The 6288-nt window shown below is 36.3% G+C and overlaps 1 long non-coding RNA gene across 2 annotated transcripts; it reads left to right on the plus strand.

The window, feature by feature from the left end:
• Positions 1-641: 641 nt before the first annotated feature.
• LOC135221387 (uncharacterized) lies at positions 642-3376 on the plus strand. Of its 2 annotated transcripts, none has more exons than XR_010315912.1 (3): positions 642-745; positions 952-1038; positions 2876-3376. It is a non-coding gene; the product is annotated as an uncharacterized LOC135221387 (long non-coding RNA). The 2 variants fall into 2 exon arrangements; XR_010315914.1 differs by having other exon boundaries at positions 2985-3376.
• The last annotated feature ends 2912 nt before the right edge of the window (positions 3377-6288 follow it).

The raw sequence follows: 6288 nt of genomic DNA on the forward strand, positions 1-6288 counted from the left end.
AGTCCCTTTTATCCAGCTATAACTGTACTGATTTGTCCCTTTTATCTTGGTACTACTGTACTGTCTTTCCTTTTATCCAGGTTCTAATCTGCTGACTGCCCCTGCTATCCAGCTATTAATGTGTTGAGCATCCACTTTATCCAGATATTACCGTGGTGACTGTTCCATTTACCCCCCACGGCAATTAAAAGTTATTTCATCAAAGCGATGATAAAGAAATACCAACAGACTACGCACAAATGATTTCGAGAGCCCTAAAAGAAATTACGAGTTACGTTCAAGGAAATCTATTCATCATGTGCTGTATTTTAAACTTCCACGAAAGACAAATAAAAGATGGAAGTAGGTAATAAAAATAATACTTTCAAAATCAGCGATTTCAAGGATATAACCATAGATCCATTCGGTCATGTTCTAAGACTTTACAGTCCTTGGCTAATGACAATATCTTCAAGTTCAAAGATGTGAACCTTTTAACATCATTCGGGCGGTAGACGTTTAAGTTAACAGGAGTTTGCTAACTAATCCTTTTTTGCTCACAGTGACGTATTCAATTCCTCCTTAATTTATCGTAGCGTAATTGGTCATGTTGCGATTTTTTTTATTTTTTTTGGGTGGGGGGGGGGGGGGGGGGGTTGCGAAAAAACCATTAATCTCGCGGCTAGACTACAGTTGGTGCGTAAGATTTCCATCGATTGCTGTCAGTTCGGTGGTCAAGCTACAATAAACGCCATGCTTCTGCAAGGTAACACAGTCTTTATAATTGCTAATATAATATTGTATATTGTTCTGAGGATTTTCGAATCTTGCTGTATGTTTAGGCTCGTACAATCTTTTGCAGTCATTATACTTATTTCTGTGGGTGTTGACCATAATCTGACGTGGGTAAACTACCAAAATTTACTAGGTTTAGAATAAGTTATACAGCTCTTAAAGCTATGTCTTTTCCAGAATGTTTTTCGCACGAGTTTGACGTGGGGGTCCTGTTCTAACGGTCAAACTTCACGTGTAATAAAAAGCTGCTCTCTTTAGCAACAGGTATGTAAGAGGGACATTTTTCCGCCAAGTTTTGTCATTTTTGTATCAAATTTTCTTTTTAATTTGTCAAATGTATTTAATTTTTTGCAGTAAATTTGAATTTAGAATTTTTCTCGTTATTTTGTCATAAATAATTTTTTGTAAGTTTTAAAATTTAACTTTTTAATGTTATGAATTGAATTTTCGCAATTTACTTTTTGAGTTTGTCATCAATCTATTTTTTTTACTTTATTAGCACATGTGATTTTTAGAAAATATATATCTACGTTTACTTTTTGTAATATATTTACTTCTTAAATTTGTATATACTGTTCTTGAAAAGTTAACTTATCCTCCGGCTGCCCCCATGTTCTGCAGTGTGGGTCGTAAGACCTACTATGCAGGTTCTTGCATGGTTGTGAACAAATTTCTAACTTAAAAAACTAACATTTTCTTAAAAGTGGTAGGTACAGTTAACCTTTTGCTTATTTTTCTTGTGTTGAGATAGGCATTAGGTGTTTAAATGTGCTTGGCTACCTCCCACTCAATTAAGTTTTCAGAAGTTCAATTAGGTTGAGGAAGCTAATGTTTATTCCATCAAACGGCAGTATTCGCCATTAAAACTAAAGTATGGACGGGTAAGGCGTTTTGGTATGTCTTACTTAGAATTTCACTTTCTGAAAATGGGTTAGGTTTGTGTGGTTAGGTTAAGTCAGGAAAGTGTAAGCCAATATTCATAAAAGTGTTTCCCGAATTAAAACTTTTAAGGGTGAACTTGGCGTTAGAATTTTCAGGGGATTCAAACTTGGCATTTCCTTTCTCACAAACGAAATTTCTGGTTATAGGGTTTTAGGAAGCTCCCTAAGTGTGCTACGGGTTATTTTCAATAAGCTTGCGTACCCAGTAGCTGATCTCCTGAAAACCAAATAACCATACAAAATTTTCCCGAGACAAAGGTTGTCAAGAGTAATGTTTGGAGTTGTGCAAAATTTTCCCCAGACATTGTCCAGAGCAATGTTGGGAGTTGTGTGCAAATTTTTTCCCAGACAGAGATTGTCCAGAGTAATGTTTGGAGTTGTGAAAAATTTTCCCCAGACATTGTCCAGAGCAATGTTTGGAGTTGTGCAAAATTTTCCCCAGATAGAGATTGTCCAGAGTAATGTTTGGAGTTACGTGCAAAATGTCCCCAGACATTGTCCAGAATAATGATTCGAGTTGTCTGCAAAATTTTCCCCAGACAGAGATGGTCCAGAGTAATATTTGGAGTTTAGCAAAACTTTCCCCAGACAGAGATTGTCCAGAGTAATGTTTGGAGTTTTGCAAAATTTTCCCGCAACAGAGATTGTCCAGAGCAATGTTTGGAGTTGTGCAAAATTTAACCCCAGACAGAGATTGTCCATGGTAACGTTTGGAGTAATGTGCAAAATTTTCCCCATACAGAGATTGTCCAGAGTAATGTTTGGAGTTATGTTGTTAGCAGATGTTATTGGTCCTAAATTTTGTCAATAACTTGTAGGGTTCTAGGGCAACTGCTCCCAGGAAAACTCGTATCTGACAACTCGTACCGGGACAATTGATATCTAGGACAACTGGTATAGAGGACATAAGTATAAATAAGAATAAATATATTCCCCTAAAAATATAACCACTTAATAATAGGCATTGATAAAGTAAAAGTTTTTTGTGACCATTTAAATTTTACTGACTAGCATCATTTTAAAATTTATAGTTCATTCTAGTTACTGTTCTTCCAGTAAACAGCTCATGAATGATCATAGCTTTTAAAACTAAATTCTTTTTTATATATAAAATCTCAGGAGCTATGCTTGTGGATGATAACTACGTTTATAAGTTTCAGAAGAATGCAGATAAATAAAGAAAAGTATGGCTGTGTGAAGTACAGATGTGCAGAGCGCGCGTTCATATGATGGCTGAGGAGTACCCATTACAAATAGTATCTTCAACAGGGGAATACTTCCACAGCGCTGGTGTGAATCAAGTGAAATCGAGAATTCTCCTGTTCTAAAAGAAGCCAAATCCTTGTCATCACAGGAGACCGATAGAACTTAATTGTGACAATGCACTGCTCTACAAGATGAGGCGTTGGCTGGACTGTCAACAACATAAAGTTTATTATGAAATATTCGTCGTTGGCGATAGCTGGATACCTACCAGTACTCCACCAATTCAGTCAGATTTGGTGTTGATGTCCTGCTATTGTGAATCACGGGAACCATTTTTGCAATATGATACTGGCGTAGAAGAGCAGGAAAGTAGGCTAATATTCGCCTCGTCAACAGGGTTGCACCTTGCAAAAATTAGCTATTAATCTGGCGATGACGCGTTTAAAATTTGTCCATCCATGTTACCAGGTATATACAATGTGCATTAAAGTAAGTAATTTGAACGTACCTCCTGTTTTCAAATTTTTACCCAATGAGCTACTTATGATCGGCTGTGTTCTCATCTTCGCCCAGGTATTCAGCATTAAAGGTATATAATGTACATAAAAAACCCCATGAATTGCATTGTTCAAGATTTCCTGACATTGTGGCATCTGGCTGTTTATTTAATTAATCTTTATCAAAACCTCTACCAAAAACTTATCGAGCTAGCTCATAAAGTCCAATATAATACAGATAAAAGTATTTTCTAAAGATAGTGCTTTGCAGCACTTTATATTCCCCAGCAAGTGATGTTATTGTTGCATACGAAGAATATTTTAGAGAGGACTTTTATTATTAATAACTGTCACTACTAGAACCAATACTAGCCTTGAAGATTTTCGTAATGCCCTACTAGGCTCAATTTTATGCCAACATTCTTTTTGGAACGGGGAGTGCAAAATAGCTTCAAAAACAGGTTTCGACGAGTGCAACAGCGACTGGTAACTTGACTTGAAAAGTATGATCCCTGCCTGAGAATGTATTGATTAAAAGCTGTGGCATATACAATCTGCACTGTCAGTTTTAGTAAATTATTTTTTTATTGGCCATAAAATTTTTAAGAGCTTTCGTTTAGTATTTAATTTTTTTTATTTCAAAATTAAATTGCCATTTTATACTGTAAGTTACCCTATATATCAGTTATAGGTATCGGTTGCCCAGGTATAAGTTGTCCGATTTGAGTGTTCAGGGAGTTAATTGTCCTTGCAACAGCTTTGTTGGCACTGACTTATAGCTAGAAACTTTCAGGTCCTGTTAACAGGCAGCACGAATGCAATTTTTTTGTTTTTGTTTAGTTTAAAGTATGGAAATTTTCAGTTATGGATTTTTTTCTTTTTGTCACAGTAATTAGAGTATCTGTTGAACTTAAAGTGTAGTGAAGTTAGGTTTCAGTTAAGCTGGTTAGTTTTGATAAAATTAGTTATAGCACAATCAGTGTATTTATGATGTCCATTAACAATGAGTTTGTATCTTACTTTGAACACCAGGCAATGAGTTTGTCACGATGTGAAGAGGCAATGAGTGCGTTCCTCGATTAATAAAGGCAATGAGTTATATTTAATACTGGCAAGGAGTTAACTGCTCTGAACATAGGATATGAGTTTATTCTATGAAGACAGGCAAGGAGTTTTTCCTTAGAAGTAGCTGTGAACAGCAGCAGTTGAATTTTACTCTTATGAACAAAATGAGTGTTCCTATATGTACACAATGAGTTTTACTCAATGTACACGATTAATGTTTTTTTTTTTTTTTATCGTATACAGGCAATAAATGTGATATGCATGCACCAGCAATAAGTTTGGAAGCTGCTCTTGACTACTGGCAATGTGTTTGTAATGTTACTCATGAACATTGGCAATAGTCTCTGATGTTAACCCACAAATACTGGCGATAGGTTTGCCATGCCATCCATGAACGTGGGCAATGCGTCTATTTTCCATTAACCCTAGCAAATGCGTGTTAGGCTCTCCATGAGAACAATGATTAACTGGTACTATCGTTACAACGATTATGATGCTGTTCATGATCACAAGGCAACGACACATTCATACTTTTATTGGATAAGGGCTTGTGCTTGAACAGTAAATTGTGAAACTGTTCATGAACACAGGCAGTGAGTTTGGGTGTCCATCAAGGCATAAGTTTCCAGTGGCATCCATCAACAAGGTTTTTGGGCTTGTGAAGTAGACATTGTGAAATAGGCATTATCATAGATAATGAGGTTGGGAAGATACAGTACGAGTTTGATGCAGTTGATACTGTAATGAACGCCAGTGTTCGCTATAGCTATCCCTGGTAATCAGCCAGATAATGCATATATACCATTTTGGAATACAGTATATTAGGTAGGAGCTGCTGCGGCGTTGATACCCATTGTTTTTATGAGTTAATTATATCCTTAAAATAAGTCATCGTACCCATTTCAAGGGATATTTGAGTTAACATCCTCTTTATGGAGTTGTCGAGTATTTGCTGTAATAACATTTTCTGCTGCCTTGTTTTTATTTATCTATTATTTATTAATTTCTTTTTTTACATATCACAGTTTGCCGTAAGAACCAGAATTCAAGGAAATGTGCACATTTGCGCACCTTTCACACGAGCTCTGTTTGATGTGACGTGAGAACTGGAGAAACAGCAGGCAAGGTTCTGACTTTTCGAGCTTCTGACGTCACACTGAACAAAGTTCGTTGGACAAAGCTCGAGTGTGGTGACAGGGCTTTAGGCTGATGTTTCTATTGGGATCCAAGATGTTGACAAGATAGATGTAGGCCTCTGTTTGTTCAATATCTAAATTTTTGCACGCTTCTCTTTTCATTAAAATCCTGATAGGTATGTAAGTTAGGTTCCTCGGATACTCTGCATTCATAAACCTACATTTGCCTGTGTATTATGCATTTTTTTTTATTAAATAAATAATGAGTCTTTCGTGTTTAGTTCTTGACTACTTCCTCGGTACTTTTATAGCGAAAAACAAAGTATGTGGTGATGGGGAGGGTGGGGGGATTGGGTGTGGGGAGGTAGGGTTGATTGGGAAGTGTTAGGCAACTTCCAAATGAAGTCTTAATTTTACATTCGAAGACATTTTCTAACTCACTACTGTATAACAAGACAAACACTCTTTTACACAAACACCTGTATTTGAGTGTTTCAGTACTAAAACAAATTGTTATAATTCAAACACAAATGGTTTAATTGTAACGAGCCAATACGAACTATTTTACTTGACTTACATCATTACTGTGCACACATTTCTATTCATTGAAAGAACCGCAACTGATGCTTAAGGCACAAACTCCTGATATCAGATCTGCAATTGCTGATA

Source organism: Macrobrachium nipponense, chromosome 2, assembly GCF_015104395.2.
Source record: "Macrobrachium nipponense isolate FS-2020 chromosome 2, ASM1510439v2, whole genome shotgun sequence".
Lineage (NCBI taxonomy): Eukaryota > Metazoa > Arthropoda > Malacostraca > Decapoda > Palaemonidae > Macrobrachium > Macrobrachium nipponense.